Source organism: Arachis hypogaea, chromosome 10 (assembly GCF_003086295.3).
Source record: "Arachis hypogaea cultivar Tifrunner chromosome 10, arahy.Tifrunner.gnm2.J5K5, whole genome shotgun sequence".
In the NCBI taxonomy this organism is placed as follows: domain Eukaryota; kingdom Viridiplantae; phylum Streptophyta; class Magnoliopsida; order Fabales; family Fabaceae; genus Arachis; species Arachis hypogaea.
Window position 1 is genome coordinate 61,243,668 of NC_092045.1, and position 21,430 is coordinate 61,265,097.

The window sequence follows — 21,430 nt, forward strand, 5'->3', positions numbered from 1 at the left end:
GCTACTCCCATATGCAGCTGTAATGGGGTTAGCATATGACCCCAGAGTCCTTCTGGACTGATCAATCCCACTTAGGTCCATAATGGATAAAGGGAAATGATATGGATTCACAAGCAAAGTATATTTTTTTTTTAATTAAACGAAAAAAATAAAATAAAATAAAATAAAAGGAAATTAAGATAAAAATTCGAAAATAAAGAAGAAAATAAGATCAAAGCAAATTGAGAACTGAATCAATTAGTTAATTAGAAAGATTTTGAAAAGAGCAATTAAAAAGATATGATTGAAAAATTTTTATGAAAAAGATTTGATTTTTGAAAAGAGGAAAGAGAAAAACAACAAAATGACACCAAACTTAAAATTTTTAGAAAATCAAACACAAATTTTTCGAAAATTTTAAGGGAAAAACACAAAGAGGACACCAAACTTAGAATTTTTAAAGATCAAAAAGAGACTACAGACATGCAAATTCAAAAATTAAAAGAAAAGCAAAAGCATGCAATTGACACCAAACTTAAAATGTTAAACTAGACTCAACTAAAAGACTCTAAACCAACAAAAATAAAACAGTCCTAATCTAAGCAACAAGATAAGCCGTCAGTTGTCCAAACTCGAACAATCCCCGGCAACGGCGCCAAAAACTTGGTGCACAAAATTGAAATCACACTTTTGCAACTCCGCACAACTAACCAGCAAGTGCACTGGGTCGTCCAAGTAATACCTTGCGTGAGCAAGGGTCGATCCCACGGAGATTGTCGGCTTGAAGCAAGCTATGGTTATCTTGTAAATCTTAGTCAGGATATCAGAAATTATCAGGATTGATTGTGAAAAGCAAAAGAACATGAAATGGTTACTTGTTTTGCAGTAATGGGGAATAGGTTGAGGTTTTGGAGATGCTCTGTCTTCTGAATCTCTGCTTTCCTACTGTCTTCTTCTTCAAGCACGCAAGGCTCCTCCCATGGCAAGCTGTATGTAGGGTTTCACCGTTGTCAATGGCTACCTCCCATCCTCTCAGTGAAAATGTTCCTATGCTCTGTCACAGCATGGCTAATCATCTGTCGGTTCTCAATCAGGCCGGAATAGAATCCAGTGATTCTTTTGCGTCTGTCACTAACGCCCCGCCTTCAGGAGTTTGAAGCTCGTCACAGTCATTCAATCATTGAATCCTACTCAGAATACCACAAACAAGGTTTAGACCTTCCGGATTCTCTTGAATGCTGCCATCAGTTCTAGCTTATACCACGAAGATTCCGGTTAAAGAATCCAAGAGATAACTACTTAATCTAAGGTAGAACGGAGGTGGTTGTCAGGCACGCGTTCATAGCTGAGAATGATGATGATTGTCACGGATCATCACATTCATCCGGGTTAAGAACAAGTATTATCTTAGAATAGAAGCAAGCATGATTGAATGAGAAACAGTAGTAATTGCATTAATCCATCAAGACACAGCAGAGCTCCTCACCCCCAACCATGGGGTTTAGAGACTCATGCCGTGGAAGATACACAAAGAAAATGTGTAAAGTGTCATGAGGTACAGATACAATGTCAAAAGATCCTATTAATAGTAAACTAGTAACCTAGGGTATACAGAAATCAGTAAATGACGTAAAAATCCACGTCTGGGTCCACTTGGTGTGTGCTTGGGCTGAGCAATGAAGCATTTTCGTTTAGAGATCTTTTCTGGAGTTAAACGCCAGCTTTTATGCCAGTTTGGGCGTTTAACTCCAAGTTTTATGCCAGTTCCAGCGTTTAACGCTGGAATTCCTGAGAGCAACTTTGAACGCCGGTTTGGGCCATCAAATCTTGGGCAAAGTATGGACTATCATATATTGCTGGAAACAGGATGTCTACTTTTCAACGCCGTTGAGAGCGCGCCAATTGGGCTTCTGTAGCTCCAGAAATTCCACTTCGAGTGCAGGGAGGTCAGAATCCAACAGCATCTGCAGTCCTTTTCAGTCTCTGAATCAGATTTTTGCTCAAGACCCTCAATTTCAGCCAGAAAATACCTGAAATCACAGAAAAACACACAAACTCATAGTAAAGTCCAGAAAAGTGAATTTTAGCTAAAAACTAATAAAAATATACTAAAAACTAACTAAAAACAATGACAAAAAGCGTATAAATTATCCGCTCATCAGATTCACGTCCTCCTCCTCCTCCTTGCATTCGGCCATATTGACTATGTCAATGGCCTTGCACTCTCTCTTTGGATTTTCTTCAGTATTGCTTGGGAGAGTACTAGGAGGAGTTTCAGTTACTTTCTTACTCAGCTGGCCCACTTGTGCCTCCAAATTTCTAATGGAGGATCTTGTCTCACTCATGAGACTTAAAGTGGCCTTTGACAGATCAAAGACTAAGTTTGCTAAATTAGAGGGTCTCTGCTCAGAATTCTCTGTCTATTGCTGAGAAGATGATGGAAAAGGCTTGTTATTGCTGAGCCTATTTCTTCCACCATTATTAAAGCCTTGTTGAGGCTTTTTTTTAATCCTTCCATGAGAAATTTGGATGATTTCTCCATGATGAATTATAGGTGTTTCCGTAAGGTTCACCCATGTAATTAACCTCTGCCATTGCAGGGTTCTCAGGATCATAAGCTTCTTCAGAAGCTATCTCTTTAGTACTGTTGGATGCATTTTGCCATCCAGTCAGACTTTGAGAGATCATGTTGACTTGCTGGGTCAACACTTTGTTCTGAGCCAATATGGCATTCAGAGCATCAATTTCAAGAACTCCCTTCCTCTGAGGCGTCCCATTATTCACGGAATTCCTCTCAGAAGTGTACATGAATTGGTTATTTGCAACCATGTCAATAAGTTCTTGAGCTTCTGCAGGCGTTTTCTTTAGGTGAATGGATCCACCTGCAGAATGGTCCAATGACATCTTAGAAAACTCAGATAGACCATAATAGAATATATCTAATATGGTCCACTCTGAAAACATGTCAGAAGGACACTTTTTGGTCATCTGCTTATATCTTTCTCAAGCTTTATAGAGGGATTCACCATCTTTTTGCTTGAAGGTCTGAACATCCACTCTAACCTTGCTCAGCTTTTGAGGAGGAAAGAATTTATCCAAGAAGGCCGTGACCAGCTTATCCCAGGAGTCCAGGCTATCTTTAGGTTGTGAGTCCAACCATGTTCTAGCTCTGTCTCTTACAGTAAAAGGGAAAAGCATGAGCCTGTAGACTTCAGGATCTACTCCATTCGTCTTAACAGTCTCACAAATCTGCAAGAACTCAGTAAAAAACTGATAAGGATCTTCAGATGGAAGTCCATGGAACTTGCAGTTCTGTTGCATTAAAGCAACTAATTGAGGTTTCAGCTCAAAATTGTTTGCTCCAATGGCAAGAATTGAGATGCTTCTTCCATCAAACTTGGATGTGGGTTTAGTAAAATCACCAAGCATCCTTCTTGCATTATTGTTGTTGGGTTCGGCTGCCATCTCCTTCTCTTGTTCGAAAATTTCAGAAAGGTTGCCTTTGGATTGTTGTAATTTAGCTTCTCTTAGTTTCCTCTTCAGAGTCCTTTCAGGTTTAGGATCAGCTTCAACAAGAGTGCCTTTTTCCTTGTTCCTGCTCATATGAAAGAGAAGAGAAAAAGAAAAGAAAGAGGAATCCTCTATGTCACAGTAAAGAGGATCCTTATTATTAGTAGAAGAAGAAAGGGAATAAGGATTAAGAAGAAGGAATAATCCAAACACAAGGGTAAGGATAGGGGCAGTGATTTGAGATGAGAAAAGGTGAAGAGAAGTGTTAGTAAATAAATAAATAAATAGAAGAAGATGAGAGAGAGAATTCGAAAATTAATTTTGAAAAGGAGTTAATAATTTTCGAAAATTAAAGATGAGATAGAATTAAAATTAAAATTTTTAAACAATTAGTTAATTAATTAAAAAGAATTTTGAAAAAGAGGTGAGATATTTTCGAAAATTAGAGGGGGAGAAGTAGTTAGGTGGTTTTGAAAAAGATAAGAAACAAACAAAAAGTCAAATAGTTAGTTGAAAAAGATATTAAAATCAAATTTGAAAAGATAAGAAGATAAGAAGATAAGATATTTTAAAATCAAATTTTTTGAAAAAGATAAAATTTTGAAAAAGATATGATAAAAAGATAAGATAAAAAGATAAGATTTTTAAGAAAAAGATATTTTGAAAAAGAATTAATTTTTAAAATTAAAATTGATTACTTGACTAACAAGAAACTAAAAGATATGATTCTAGAATTTAAAGATTGAACCTTGCTTAACAAGAAAGTAACAAACTTCAAATTTTTGAATCAATCGTATTAATTGTTAGTGTAATTTTCGAAAATCATGAAATAATATTAAGAAAAGGATTTTTGAAAAATTGTTTTAAAATTTTCAAAATTAATAAGATAAAAATGAAAAAGATTTGATTTTTGAAAAAGTGTTGAAAAGATAAGATTTTTAAAATTGAAAATTTGACTTGACTTGTAAGAAACAGCTAATTTTAAATTTTTTGACTAAGTCAACTCAAATTTTCAAAAATTATGAGAAAATTAAGGAAAATATATTTTTTTATTTTTTGAATTTTTAATGATGAGAGAGAAAAACATAAAAATGACCCAAAGGATGAAAATTTTGGATCAAAACACATGATGCATGCAAGAACACTATGAATGTCAAGATGAACACCAAGAACACTTTGAAGATCGTGATGAACATCAAGAACATATTTTTGAAAAAACTTTTTGATGCAAAGAAAACATGCAAGACACCAAACTTAGAAATCTTTAATGTTTGGACTCTATGAATGCAAAAATGCACATGAAAAAAACAATAAAAGACACACAACAAGAAAACATCAAGATCAAACAAGAAGACTTACCAAGAACAACTTGAAGATCATGAAGAACACCATGAATGCATGAATTTTCGAAAAATGCAAGAAAAAATTTTTTAAAGCATGCAATTGACACCAAACTTAAAAATTGACTCAAGACTCAAACAAGAAACACAAAATATTTTTGGTTTTATAATTTTATGAATTTTTTTATTTTCTTTTATTATTTTCGAAGATAGAAAAAAAAAGGGAAAAATTTTTTTGAACATTTTTTGAAAACAAAACAAAAAGAAAATTACCCAATCTGAGCAACAAGATGAGCCGTTAGTTGTCCAAACTCGAACAATCCCAGGCAACGGCGCCAAAAATTTGGTAGGCAAAATTGTGATCATCGACAATGGCTCCAAAGACTTGGTGCTCTCAAACATAAATCACACTTTGTCACAACTCCGCACAACTAACCAGCAAGTGTACTGGGTCGTCCAAGTAATACCTTATGTGAGTAAGGGTCGATCCCACAGAGATTGTTGGTATGAAGCAAGCTATGGTCATCTTGTAAATCCCAGTCAGGCGGATTTAACTATATTAAGAGATTATTGGATTTTCGCATAATAATAATAAATTAAACAGAAAATAAAGATAGAGTTACTTATGTAATTCAATGGTGGGAATTTCAGATAAGTGTATGGAGGTGCTGTGTTCCTTCTGAATCTCTGCTTTCCTACTGCTTTTATCCAATCTTTGTCACTCCTTTCTATGGCAAGCTGTATGTAGGGCATCACCATTGTCAATGGCTACATCCCATCCTCTCAGTGAAAATGGTCCAAATGCTCTGTCACAGCACGGCTAATCATCTGTCGGTTTTCGATCATGTTGGAATAGAATCCCTTGATTCTTTTGCGTTTGTCATCACGCCCAGCAATCGCGAGTTTGAAGCTCATCACAGTCATTCAATCCCGAAATCCTACTCGGAATACCACAGACAAGGTTAGACTTTTCGGATTCCCATGAATGCCGCCATCAATTCTAGCTTATACCACGAAGATTCTGATTAAGGAATCCAAGAGATATGCGCCCGGTCTAAGGTAGAACGGAAGTGGTTGTCAATCACGCGTTCATAAGTGAGAATGATGATGAGTATCACGGATCATCACATTCATCATGTTGAATTGCAACGAATATCTTAGAATAGGAATAAGTCAAATTGAATAGAAAATAGTAGTAATTGCATTGAAACATGAGGTACAGCAGAGCTCCACACCCTTAATCTATGGTGTGTAGAAACTCCACCGTTGAAAATACATAAGTGATAGAGATTCAGGAATGGCCAAATAGCCAGCCCCCAAACGTGGTCAAAAGACTGAATAATACAATCCAAGGTATCTAATACAAAGGTAAAAAGTTCTATTTATGCTAGACTAGCTACTAAGGTTTACAGAAGTAAGTAATTGATGCATAAATCCACTTCTGGGGCCCACTTGGTCTGTGCTTGGGCTGAGCTTGATCTATCCACGAGCTGAGGCTTGATGACAAGTCATCATATACCTATTTTTCTATGCTTTTTCATACAAGAAATTGATGATTTGTGCTTAAATATTGAATGCTTTTGTACTTAAATGATATATTTTCTTGATATTTTAATTTTATAAATCTTGTAGAAAATAAGAAGAAAAAGAAGCAAAGAAGCACAAAAAAAGGAGAAAAAAAGAGCTTTGGGGTATACTTTGAAGTTGGGGTACACTTTGGAGCCTTAGGCCACGCTTTTAAAAGCGTGGCCCATGACAAAATCAAGGAAGGAAGCAGCCAGCACGCACACTGCCCTGCCCTTGCCAAGGGCAGGGCAGAATCGTTATGCACATTAAGGTTGGAAGCAAGAATTTCGCTAAGGTAAAATCTGGGCGCTCACAGCATGACCATGCCTCCTTCAAAGGGCTATAACTTGAGCTACAGACGTCCGATTGATGTGCTTCTAGTTGCGTTGGAAAGCTGACATTCAGAGCTTTCCAACGATATATAGAAATCCATATTTGGCGTAAAAATGAGGCAGGAACGAAAGGCATCTTTAAGGGCCAAAAACAAGCGAAAATAAACCAAGGAAAAGAAGTAGCGTGTGCATCCACCAAGTATCGAACGCGGAGCTTCATTTTTTGGAAACATTGCCCTGCCCTCCGCAAGGGCAGGGCAGCATTTTGTGGTGCACACACAAGCACCAGATTGGCGCACCAAGGAAGGTTTCGGCAGCACCAGCGGCGCACCAAGGCACCAATCTGGCGCACCAAACTTTTCTGCCCTGCCCTCCGCGAGGGCAGGGCAGCATCCTGCAACGCATCACGCACGCACCAAGGGCGCAAGCAACATTTTCTGCCCTGCCCTCCACAAGGGCAGGGCAGCCTCCTGGGAGTGTCATGGGCCAAAAATCAACCAAAATTCAATTTAATTCAATTCCTCACCAAATTGAATCAAGGCCAACCAAACCCATTTCTCCTCAAATCCAAAGCAAGCTAAGCCCACATCATCACTCAAAGGCACATGGATCAATTAAATTAGGATTTTTATTTTTGTAATTTGTTTTAATTTCATTTTCATTTTTCATTTTGTAAAGCCTATATAAGGCATCATTTCCATCTTTGTAGAAAAGGCTAGCACGCTAGGGAGTATTAGGTTTAGGGAGGCTCCATTAGAAAGCTCTCTTAGTTTTCATTCTTGCTTTGGATCTTGGGTGAAGAATTGAAGAACTTCTGTTTCAATCTCACCTTGAGATCTCTTCTTTAATTTTCTGCATAATTGAATTCTACTTTCTGTTCATTTCTTCTTCTTCTGCGATTCTGAAATTTGCTTTCCTTTATTTCTTTTGCAATTGTTCTTGTTGGATCAAGGAAGGATTTGAGATCTAGACTTGTTATCTAGTCTCCTCCACTCCTGAGATCTTCAATCACTTTTAATTTGCTGCAACTTAAGCATTGCCTTTCTGTTCTAAATTCTTCAAGGCATTTTTACTTTTCTGTTATGATCTAGTTCCATTGAATCAATCCTCTACTCTTCTACTTGTTGCAATTTATTTTTCCTTGATTAATTTCTGCAAACCCACATCCCTGACCCATTTAAGATTCAAGCAATTTATATTTCTTGTCATTTAAGTTTCTGCAATTTACATTGCTTGTTCTTTAAGCTTCCTGCCTATTTACATTCTGCACTTTAAGTTCATTGCTATTTACATTTTGCTGCTACAATTCTCACTTAAATGTTAGCTTGACTAAACTAATCACCCACTAAAGTTGCTTGATCCATCAATCCCTGTGGGATCGACCTCACTCTTGTGAGTTATTATTACTTGATGCGACCCGATATGCTTGCCGGTTGGATTTGTGTGTTGGAAATTTGTTTTTCCACAAAAACACCATCAAGTTTTTGGCGCCGTTGCCGGGGATTGATTAGATCAACAATGATTAAGTGGGTGTGAAGTCTAGATCAAGCATTTTTTGTTTTTGTTCTCTATTTTAAAGTGAAACCAAGGTGTTTGAGTTTTTGCCTCACTAAGAAATTCTCATCTCTGATATGAGTAATTTCAATTTTCCTTGGTGTTGTGTTTTCCAAAATTTAAATGGAGTTCAACTCATCTTATGATCGAACAAATTTTATGGGATATTACCCACCATCACCAATCTCTAATGGTGGTTGGGAATATCACCAAGAAGATACAAATTCTGAGCACTCCAATCCATGGAGATTTGCTTCAGAACCCCAAGATGAGCAAGAAAATTTTGAGGGATACCAACCACCACCATAAAATGATTCATATCATTATCCTCATGGTGGATGGGAGTATCAACAAAGAATGAAGGAGTATGAAAAATCAAGTGAAATGAACTATTTCCCAGAGCCACAAAGTGACTCATACTATTATGGCACGTACACAAAAGATGGCTGGGAAGGGAAATGCAATGATTCACATTCTAATTATTTAAGAACATTATCACTTGATTGTGCTGCCAGAGCATACTTGGAAGAGTGTTCATCATTTGATTATGCCTCAACACAAAATTCCCTCCAAGATCCATACAACTCATCTCACCAACCACAAAATTACTCTCAACCTTTATCCTTTGAGCTAGTGGCTGAGGATCCCCTTCAAAAGTCCAGAGAATTATTGGAAAGACAAGAACAAATTATGGAAGAATAAAAACAACGCTGGACAGAACAAGAATTCCTCCTCAAGAAAACAGAAGGGCATGTAGAGCAAAGGAAGATTCATTCAAGATCACCAAGTGTTAAGGATGAGGAACAATCTGTGAGTGAAGAAGAGGAAGAAGAGGTTCCTATATCAATTGAAATTTCAATGGAGGAAGAGCAAGATGAGGAGGCTACTGTATCAAGTGAACTTTCAATGAAGAACGAGGTGGTTGAAAATGAAATTGCACTTGAGATGACAAGGGAACATGAAGACTCACAACTCTCACAAACTTTCCTGACCCAACAACTCTCAACAATTAAATCTATGATTGAGAAATATGAAGAGGAGATGAAGAAATGTTGGGAAGATCAACAAACCTCCTCAATAAAAAAGCTATCAAGTCAAATGTTGAGTGCAAGGGAGGAAGTGGAGGAGTAAGAATGTGAGGAAGTCATTCCAAACTCAAGTGAAGCAGAGAAGTACATAGAGGAAAAGCTCATGGAGCCACCAATTCAAAAGGCTCTGGATGAATACAAAACTCCAATAATCACACAGCAACCAAGTCTTGAATTCAAGGAAGTGAAGGCAATTAACAAAAGCACCGAGAAGAGGATTGTGACCAAGCTACCAAGGACAACATTCAAGAGGAGGTCAACCACAAGCAATCCAACCCCTGGACAAATAGCAAGCAAGCTCAATCAAGCCATGTACAAAAGAAAGCTTGCTGAGAGGAAGCCAAGACAGGGGACACTAGCTGAGACTTCTCCCCTCTTGGAGTCATTCCTCTTAACAAACTGGAAGAAGAGGAAGAAAGTGAGGAACAACATGTCAAGCTAATGATACTAAAAGAGCACTTGTTGGGAGGTAACCCAACCGTAGGTAACATTTCTTCTCCGCTTTGTTTTCTTTCTGTGGTTTGTTTAAATTTAATAATTTGGCATATGGTTACATTCTAAGTTTGGTGTTGCCCTGCAACAAACTGTTTTCAATCTTTTTGGATGATTGCATCAAATCAAAAATGAAAGTGACACACCAAGATTCTAAGTTTGGTGTGCCACTTATTTTCTATGCAATTTATTCAAGCGACACTACTTGTCTGCATAATCATAATGCCTCTATAGTGTTATTTTTTTTCCTTTAATTTGACACTTTGTCATTCTACTTTCTTTAGTCATTTTTCAGTTTTCAAATGCTTTCATTTTAGTTTGCTTATTTACTGTGTTTGTTAATACATTACCAAGAGAGCTTTATTCATGATAGATTTTTGGCTTGGTGATTGTACTTAACAAATAACAGTTTCACCTGCTTAGTTTTAATTCAAATAAATTGACATATGATTGCATTCTAAGTTTGGTGTTGCTATGCAACAAATTTGGTTCCAATATCTATTAGATACTTGCATCAATTCCAAGTGAAAATGTCACACTAAGTTTGGTGTGCCACTTATTCTTTATGCAAAGTATTGTGCACACCTTCTTATGCTTGCAATCAAAATATCGCTGTCTCTTGTGCCTTGATTGTTATTTTTCATTTTTGCTTGCTTGCAACACATGTAATGCTAACATTTCATTATGTAAGACATTCATGATCTATCTTAGCCCCATAGCCACTGTTCTAATTATTGCTTGAGGATGAACAAGCATACTGAGTTTGGCAAGGGAAAGAGGAAGAATAGAGGAAAAAGGATAACAATAATGAAGATGAACTACAAGGTTGTAGAGTTCCTTTTCTTCTTATTTGTTTCCAGCACTTAAATTGCATGATTGTCTTCATCTTCTCTGTTTACATATGTGTATGAATAAAGCATAGCTTGAATCTTAATTTGTAATATGTTGCTGTGGCATTATAACTACCAACTTGAATTCTGTGAGTTCAAAAGCAGTAAAGCATCATGATCATAAACAAACAAGGCATTAAAGAAGAATTTAGCATGTGCATACAAGTATTGGAAAGCTAGTATGATTGATTGTTGCTCAATTGCATTGGATTTTATTTATTTGAAGTTTTTCATCTAGTACATTTTGTGAAATCTTTTGAAACCATGAAAACCTTGAAGAAGCAAATACAATTAAAGCAAGAAAAGAAAAAGGGAAGGAATGAGAAAGCTGAAGGCTCTGAGTACCAATGGCAATTTATTTGCTAAGTGCTTGTGGTGTTTATGTATCAAGCCAAATGCTTGAAAACAAAACACTTAGAAGTCAAGGCTAGGCTCAAGTGCAAAAGCACTCCCTCAAAGCTCAAGGTTCTGAGCATCAATGATTAGAGAGTCAAGAAAAGAAAAGAAAAATGAGCTTAATGAAGTCCTCTAATTAAATGCTTGTGGTGCTTATGTATCAAGTGGTAATACTTGAAAACAAAGCATTTAGAAGTCGTAGCTTTGTTATTTACTCATGGGGCAAAGCACCCAAAAGGAGAAGCAAAAAAAAAAAATCAAAAGCTTGTTTCAAGGAAGAATTATAAGAAAAAGATTTCATAAAATAAGCTAGATAGAAGCATCAATCATTTACATCTCTTTTGTAATTGTAGCATGCATAGAAAACTAGCTTGCCATGAACATTAACTTGCTACTCTTCTTACCTTGGATTGTCAATTTCTAATGCATGATTCTTTTCTTGCTTGGGGACAAGCAAAGTTTAAGTTTGGTGTTGTGATGACAAGTCATCATATACCTATTTTTCTATGCTTTTTCATACAAGAAATTGATGATTTGTGCTTAAATATTGAATGCTTTTGTACTTAAATGATATATTTTCTTGATATTTTAATTTTATAAATCTTGTAGAAAATAAGAAGAAAAAGAAGCAAAGAAGCACAAAAAAAGGAGAAAAAAAGAGCTTTAGGGTACACTTTGAAGTTGGGGTACACTTTGGAGCCTTAGGCCACGCTTTTAAAAGCGTGGCCCATGACCAAATCAAGGAAGGAAGCAGCCAGCACGCACACTGCCCTGCCCTTGCCAAGGGCAGGGCAGAATCGTGATGCACATTGAGGTTGGAAGCAAGAATTTCGCTAAGGTAAAATCTGGGCGCTCACAGCATGACCATGCCTCCTTCAAAGGGCTATAACTTGAGCTACAGACGTCCGATTGATGTGCTTTCAGTTGCGTTGGAAAGCTGACATTCAGAGCTTTCCAACGATATATAGAAATCCATATTTGGCGTAAAAATGAGGCAGGAACGAAAGGCATCTTTAAGGGCAAAAAACAAGCGAAAATAAACCAAGGAAAAGAAGTAGCGTGTGCATCCACCAAGTATCGAACGCGGAGCTTCATTTTTTGGAAACATTGCCCTGCCCTCCGCAAGGGCAGGGCAGCATTTTGTGGTGCACACACAAGCACCAGATTGGCGCACCAAGGAAGGTTTCGGCAGCACCAGCGGCGCACCAAGGCACCAATCTGGCGCACCAAACTTTTCTGCCCTGCCCTCCGCGAGGGCAGGGCAGCATCCTGCAACGCATCACGCACGCACCAAGGGCGCAAGCAACATTTTCTGCCCTGCCCTCCACAAGGGCAGGGCAGCCTCCTAGGAGTGTCATGGGCCAAAAATCAACCAAAATTCAATTTAATTCAATTCCTCACCAAATTGAATCAAGGCCAACCAAACCCATTTCTCCTCAAATCCAAAGCAAGCTAAGCCCACATCATCACTCAAAGGCACATGGATCAATTAAATTAGGATTTTCATTTTTGTAATTTGTTTTAATTTCATTTTCATTTTTCATTTTGTAAAGCCTATATAAGGCATCATTTCCATCTTTGTAGAAAAGGCTAGCACGCTAGGGAGTATTAGGTTTAGGGAGGCTCCATTAGAAAGCTCTCTTAGTTTTCATTCTTGCTTTGGATCTTGGGTGAAGAATTGAAGAACTTCTGTTTCAATCTCACCTTGAGATCTCTTCTTTAATTTTCTGCATAATTGAATTCTACTTTCTGTTCATTTCTTCTTCTTCTGCGATTCTGAAATTTGCTTTCCTTTATTTCTTTTGCAATTGTTCTTGTTGGATCAAGGAAGGATTTGAGATCTAGACTTGTTATCTAGTCTCCTCCACTCCTGAGATCTTCAATCACTTTTAATTTGCTGCAACTTAAGCATTGCCTTTCTGTTCTAAATTCTTCAAGGCATTTTTACTTTTCTGTTATGATCTAGTTCCATTGAATCAATCCTCTACTCTTCTACTTGTTGCAATTTATTTTTCCTTGATTAATTTCTGCAAACCCACATCCCTGACCCATTTAAGATTCAAGCAATTTATATTTCTTGTCATTTAAGTTTCTACAATTTACATTGCTTGTTCTTTAAGCTTCCTGCCTATTTACATTCTGCACTTTAAGTTCATTGCTATTTACATTTTGCTGCCACAATTCTCACTTAAATGTTAGCTTGACTAAACTAATCACCCACTAAAGTTGCTTGATCCATCAATCCCTGTGGGATCGACCTCACTCTTGTGAGTTATTATTACTTGATGCGACCCGGTATACTTGCCGGTTGGATTTGTGTGTTGGAAATTTGTTTTTCCACAAAAACACCATCAAGGCTTCTCTTGGAGTTGAATGCCAAGTTGTAACGTGTTTTGGGCGTTCAACTCTGGTTCGTGACGTGTTTCTGGCATTTGACTCCAGAATGTAGCATGGAACTGGCGTTGAGCGTCAGTTTACGTCGTCTAATCACGAATAAAGTATGGACTATTATATATTGCTGGAAAGCTCTGGATGTCTACTTTCGAAAGTCGTTGAGAGCGTGCCATTTGTCAAGAAATCCATTTTGAGTGCAGGGAGGTAAGATTCCAACAGCATCAGCAGTCCTTTGTTAGCCTCTTTATCAGAGTTTTGCTCAGGTCCCTCAATTTCAGCCAAAAAATACCTAAAATTATAGAAAAACATACAAACTCATAGTAAAGTCCAGAAATATGAATTTAGCATAAAAACTAATGAAAACATCCCTAAAAGTAACTAGATCATACTAAAAACTACCTAAAAACAATTCCAAAAAGTGTATAAATTATCCGCTCATCAGAAGTATAGAACAAACACCAAACATCAAACTCATCAACAAGAAAGTGAAATTGCAAAAGAGAAGCAAAATTGAACTATAACTTGAATGAGAAGAATGAGAAGAAAGAGTATTGACAATATAACTATATTGAGTAATAACAAGAGAATACTTACAATGAAATTAGCAAAATCCAATGATCAAAAATGGAAATGGCACTTGGAATGTAAAACCCTAATGAAACCCTAATGGAGAAGATGAGAAAAACCTGGAGAAAACTAAAACTAAAAAAACCTTCTATTCTACTCCTAAAACTATACTAATGCTATGCTATGTTATTTCCTTTATTTCCCCTCCAATATGAGCTAAAAGACTTTAGAAATGGGCCTCCAAAGCCCCCAATTCGCGAGTCACGTGCCTTTCTAATGAAGTCATGCGCGGACACCTGTGCGGACGCACAGGCGTGTGCCTCCGCACACTCTGCAAAAATTCCCTCCTGTGCGTACGCACGAGTGCCTGTACGCACGCACACTAGGCGATTCTTGGCGTATGTGCGACATGCTCGAATTGATCTACGCACTCTGCTTGGGCTCCTGTGCAGACGCACAAGAGGCTGTGCGCACGCACGCGTCTCTGAGCTCACGTTCTTTGATTCATCAAGTTTCCTCCACTTTGCAAGCTCTTCTTCTATTTTCTCCAACCCATTCCTACCTTATACACCTGAAATCACTCACAAACACATCAAGGCATCGAATGGAAGGCAAATGGAATAAAAATATATCAAAATAAGCACAAAAGAGCATATTTTCATAATCAAGCACAATTTGGGTGGAAAGTTCAAAAGCATGCTATTCAAGGGAATAAGTGTGAGTTTATGTGATGAAATCCATTCAATTCTAACAAAAAATCATCATCAAATATGGATTCATTAATTCTCCCATACTTAAACACTAGCATGTCCTCATGCTAAACATACTCAAAGGAGATAAATAAAAAGGGAAAAATGTCTAATGCTATATACTATTTAAATGAATGGAGCTACCCTAAGGCTAATAACCAAAATGTGCTATGATAAACCCCATTTTTAGGGTTTATCCTGTGCTTAATCTAGTGGATTTTATCCATTATTCTCACACTTATTCATACAATTCGCATTTTTTACGTTTTCCTTCCTGATTTTGTACTATGATTGAAAACATGCTTCTTTGGCCTTATATTTGCTAATGTTAATCCTCTCTTATTACCATTCGATACCGTGATATGTGCGTTAAGTGATTTCAGGGTTTACAGGGCATGAATGGCTTAGAAGATGGAAAGGAAGCATGCAAAAGTGGAAGGAATACAAGATATTGGAGGAATTCCTAAAGCTGTCCAGCCTGACCTCTTGATACTAAACCGACCATAACTTGAGCTACAAAGGTCTAAATGAAGTGGTTCTAGTTGTGTTGGAAAGCTAACATCCGGTACTTCACAACGATATATAATTTTCCATAGCTGCCTCAAAGATAGGCGACGCGCACGCATGGGTCACACGCACGCGTGACCTGGGAAAAATTCAATCCACGCGTACGCATGGACGACGCGTACGCGTGACTTTGCCGCGTGCTGGACGTATCAAAAATCATTAGGGGCGATTTTTGGGCTATTTTTGACCTAGTTTTTGGCCCAGAAAATACAGATTAGAGGCTATAAAGTGGGGGAATACATCCATTCATGAAGACAACTTTCATATTCACAATTTTTAGGTCTTAGATGTAATTTCTAGAGAGAGAGGCTCTCTCCTCTCTCGTAGGATTTAGGATTAGGATTTCTCTTAAAGGTTAGGTTTACTTCTTCTTCATTCCAGGTTCGATGTTCCTTTACTTTAATTTCTCTTCTACTTTTATTTATTCTATTATTTTAGTTTGTTAATATTGGTTTATGAACTCCATGTTAGGATTGATTTTCTTATTTAATACATATTGAGGTATTTCAGATTTAAGATTGCTTTCTTCAAATTCATGTTATTGATGCTTCCAATTCAATTTAGATTTTCCCCCTTTGCTTTGGTTGAGTAATTGGTGACACTTGAGTTATCAAACTCAGCTGTTGATTGAAAATTGGAATTTGCTGATTGATTTGGATCCCTCTAAAGCTAGTCTTTCCATAGGAGTTGACTAGGACTTGAGGAATCAAATTGATTAGTCCCCTTGACTTTCCTTTATTTAGTAAGGGTTAACTAAGTGGGAGCAACAAACAATTCTCATCACACCTGATAAGGATAACTAGGATGGGATTTTCAGTTCTTATACCTTGCAAGGGTGTTCATGATAATTAATTTACTTTATTGTTAATTTATTTCCTTGTTCCCTATTTCAAAAACCCAAAAATATACCTTTTTCCATAACCAACAATAAATCATACTTCCCTGCAATTCCTTGAGAGATGACCCGAGGTTTCAATACTTCGGTTATAAATTTTATTGGGTTAGCTTTAGTGAAAAACAAGTTTTTTGTACGAAAGGATTTTTGTTGGTTTAGAAGCTATACTTTCAACGAGAGCTTATTTGTAAAATTCTAGACCACGCAAGAATCCGTTCGTCAAAATGGCGCCGTTGCTGGGAAATTGCAAACCTGTGCCTTATTATTGGTGATTGTAAATATTTGCTCTTTGCTTATTTATTTGTTTTTATTTTTAATTTTTATTAGCTACTGTGAATCCTTACCCCTCTAACTTTAAGTTTGGTTCCAATGTTGTTGCAAGGAATGGAAGCTATAATAGGAATATGCATCAAGGTCAAAACAATCAAAGATGGAAGGAGCCACGAGGATCTGATCAACCCTTTCGGCAGCAACACTTTCCAAAGTACCATGGACAACGACTATTCTACGATGCACACCAAGACAATAGTTATGGTGGACCCTTTCGTGACAACCAACCTCCACCAAATTACTATGGTCAAGAGCCATTCTAGGGTGCGTACCAAGATGATAGATATGGTGGACTCCCTTATAGCTATCAACAAGACCCACCATATGCTTATAAACCACCTCCTCAACATAACTGTGAACCACCATACTCACAAGCCCCTTTCCACCATTCACCTCTATATGAGCCTAACCCTTATCCACCTTATGAACCATACTTAGAACCACCCCCATTCCAACACAATTACTCTCATGAGCCACCACCTCAATATTCACCATCTCCATGCCCTTACCAAGAAGAACCACCTTCCTACTATGCACCCTTTCTCCAAAATAATGAACCCTCCTATCCACCCCAACCTCCACTGGATGACAACACCCTTGGTGCTATTCACCAAAGGAAAACAAAGCTTCATACCACACATGCCTCTATCACTGGTCTCACCTCTAAACTCCAAAATCTTATATCCCGCATGGACCACTCCTCTACCTCCAATATTAAACTCTCAAGCTCTAGTGCACTTCCTATTCAACCACATAATGATCTGTCCATCCCATCACCACCCTCCATGGAAGAGCACCCACATCCATCAATCCAAGAGCAACCTGATCACAATGATACTATTGACTTGGAACAAGAGAGAAGGGATTGTCTTAGGGACGCGATGGATCGGTTGCACGCAACCTTATTTCCCGAGGAGCAAGAGGAGGCCCAAATTGTGGAGGTAGGAGAGACCCTTGAAGATGAAGGAGTAGTTAAAGGGAGTTGTCATAGAAAGGAAATCATCAAGGAGGAGTACGATTTTATGCTAAAACAACTGGAGGAAGCCGTAATTATTGAAGAGGAAGAAGTTGTTGAAGACTTAGGAGATGCTGAACCTCCATGTGAAAGTCAAGTTATAGAGCCTCCTTCAAGGACGTTTGAAATTGATGTTGAGGAGGGTGTACAACCTCCAAGGCGTACCATGGCTAAAGACCTTGAGGAGGTCGATTAAGAGATGGATTCAATCATTGATGAATCCTTCTCTACAATTGAATCCTCTTCCATTGAACTTGACATGGAGATTAAAGAAGAAGCAGCATCACCTCTCATACCCTTGGTGAACAATGAAGACGAGATTGAATTGGAAGAAAGTTACCAAGAGGAAGAGGTTGATATTGAAGAAGCTTGCAAAGAGGTGAAAGTTGTCAAGGAAGAACTCAAGGGAATGGAGCTGGAAATCACCTTACCAAAGTTGTTGGAGACCTCTCCTACAAAGCCATCACCATCCATTCCTTCATTCAAGTGGGTAAATCTTTCATCTCTAAGCTTAATAAGCCTACTTGAATATGCTTTGCTTGAGATGGATGGGCAACTTAGAGCTCTTTGTGGCTTTAAGAGTAAGAGGGAAATGGTTAGTGATTGGCAACACAATCCTAGGTTCGTTGTGGTTAGGAGCTCAAAATCTAAATGCAAGGGTTAGTGTAGAGCTCGAATGAATGGGTCTAGAAAGCTGTTTGGATGCCTTAGTGAGAATTCAAATTGCTTGCCACCCGGTTGGAACAATGATGATCAACAAGAAGACGGGTGCAAAAGCAAGGTTTGGGACCCCGGAATTCAGTCTAGCAATTAACATTCTTGGGGCCTTGTCACTTGCTTTAACTTGCTTGAAGGCTCTTTGCACCTAGTTTGGGATCCCGGAGGCCATTGGAATTACAAACATTGGTGGAGATTCCTGGATGAGTTCAAGCACAAGCCTCCATGGCAAGGAGCTCACCAAACGTCCAACTTAAAGACTTAAACCAAAAGTGATAGGTGGGAGACAACCCACCATGGTATAATCGTTCCTTTTTGTTCTTAGTCTTATTTCATTTTATTTTTATTAGTGTTCATTCATAAATTCTGCATATTCATCTGCATTCTGCATATATAAAAAAAAGGGGGATCGACACACAAGCGTCTATGACGTGCACGCGTCGTTTGTATATGTGCAACCAAACAGAGAGTTGCGCGAAAGATGCGCAAGAAGGGTGCGTGGCACACAAGCCACCCCACGCGTACGCGTCCCCTGCAAAAAGTTCAACCCACGCGTAAGTGTCAGCGACGTGTACGCGTGGGCATGAAAATCGGCGTAAAAACGTGTTGAACAGAGAGTTGTGATGTTCTGGGGCTGGTACTGTGCTAGAGGCACAACATCACCCACGCATACGCGTCCCTGACGCGTGCACGTCCTTTCACTTCCAGACCACCCACGTGTACGCGTCACATGGTTAAAGCAGTTTTCACGTGCACGCGTGACCTGCGCGTGCGCGTCGCGTCCCTTACTCATCCCCTTTTCCTTTCTTCTCTCATTTCTTCTTCTTTCTTCCTTCTTTCTTACTTTCTTCTTCTTCATTCCTTTAACCTCTCATCCTTATTCTCTTTCATTCTATTTTACTTAACTTTTTTGCATACTTTCATTCATTGCATTTTAATTTTGTGCATGTTTTTATTTTTTTCATTGGTGTTAAATTTTCTTATTCAACCGTTGCACCTTTTCTTGAATTATTCTAGTGCTTCATGACTTGTTTTATTCTGATTGGGTATTATTATTCATAAATCAATGCTAATTTTTATGATCCTGGTATTCCTTTTGCATTGACATGAACTTATACTATCTTGCATTACCCACACTCTCTTCCCCCTTGTTGCGATTTTTGCACTACTAATATGCCATTTGCTTCTACTGTCTTCTCTCTTGCATGTTGTAGCTACCATGTAATTGAGACTCACATTATTTGGCATTAACCCACCCATACTTTATTTGTTTTCTTATCTTTATTTTTGGGTTACTTCTCATCTTTTTCGTCTTCTTTCAGGTTGGCTACCAAAGAAGGGAAAGGGAAAGCTTCTCAATGGGGCATTCGACAAGTCCATCTGCACAATCTTTGGAGAAAAGCATCAGTTGGAGCCACCTGTCCACTTGCTCATCTTAGCATGCACCGAGGATGGTGCAATCTTTAAGTGTGGGGAGGTCGATACTGACTTCCGTGGGTTAGTTAATTTCTTCTCAACACCAATGTTTTATTTTCCTTGTTAGTTGTTGCATTTGCATTAATTTGATTGCATGTTGCTTGATTTTGAGCATATTTTACCATTGCTTGGTTAAAGTAATAAATTTATTTTCAAGACTCTATTTTATAATATTTCACTAATTTAAATTGATAATTTTTTTGTTAAACGTGTTTGAAGAAATTTTATTTTGGAACATGGTTTAGAGCTCGAACACACAAAACCAGTGATATTTTGAGCCTATTTGATTGGTTGCATTTTATCAACCAATATTTTATTTTGGTGTGTGTTGTTCTTTCTAAAATTGTGATCTTTGTCTTGCTTAATTCTATATTTTCATTGTTTAATGTATGCATGCACTTACATGATTGAGGCCTTGTTTCACTAAGCTCACATACCCATATGGCCTTACCCTTTCATTATCCCTTGCAAACCAATTTGAGCCTATTTTACCCATTTGTTCTTTACTTTAGCACATCATTAACTCCAAGTGAAAATAATAATGTCCTTAATTTGAATCCTTGGTTAGCTTAGACTAGTGAGAGTGCTTATGATTTAAGTGTGGGGAAATTGGGTTTGGAAATATTTGGTTTGAGAATTGAGTACGTTAGAATTTTCTAAAAATGTGAAAGAATGTTGAGAATATGTTCATGCATTCAATACCTTAATCATATTCCTTGAGAAAAGATAAAGAAAGAAAAATTATGAAAAAAAGAAAAAAATAATAAATAAATAAATAGAAAAGAGCAAACAATAAAAAAGGGGACAAAATGCCCCAAAGTAAATGGTGAAAGCAATGCATATGAGTTGTACTCAAATTCGGATGCATGAATATGTGGAAAACATGGTTAATGGATAGTTAGGTTTTGTATTGTGATTACATGGATTGTCTTAAGTTTGGTGGAAAAAGTTTAAGTTAATTAAGGATTCATATTTTAGTCCACGTGGCCAAATACAATCCTACCTTGACCCTAACTCCATTACAACCCTTAAAACACCTCTTGATATGTGTATCTGTGCATTAATTCTTTGTTGATTGGTAGAAGAAAAGCAAGCCTTAGAAAGCAAGATTAGTAGAGAATTGAGAGATCGAACCTTAAACACCTGAGCGATTAGAGTGCATACACTTCTAGTGAGGGTTCGATGCTCGATTCCTTGTTCCCGGCTTTCATGAGCTATTTTCTTCTACAAGTCCACTTGTACTTTATTTTGTGATTTGAATTAGTGAAATCCAGTTCATATTTGTTCTTGAAGGATTTGTTTACTTTTAACCAAGTAGGTAGAAACATTTTGCATGTAGTTGCATTCACATAGATAGCTTGCATTTCATACTCTCTACCATTCCTCTTCACTCTTTTAGTTCTCTTGAGTCAAGTGTGGGGAGGTTGATAAACCCCATTTTTAGGGATTATCCTGTGCTTAATCTAGTGGATTTTATCCATTATTCTCATATTTATTCATACAATTCGCATGTTTTACGTTTTCCTTCCTGATTTTGTACTATGATTGAAAACATGCTTCTTTGGCCTTATAT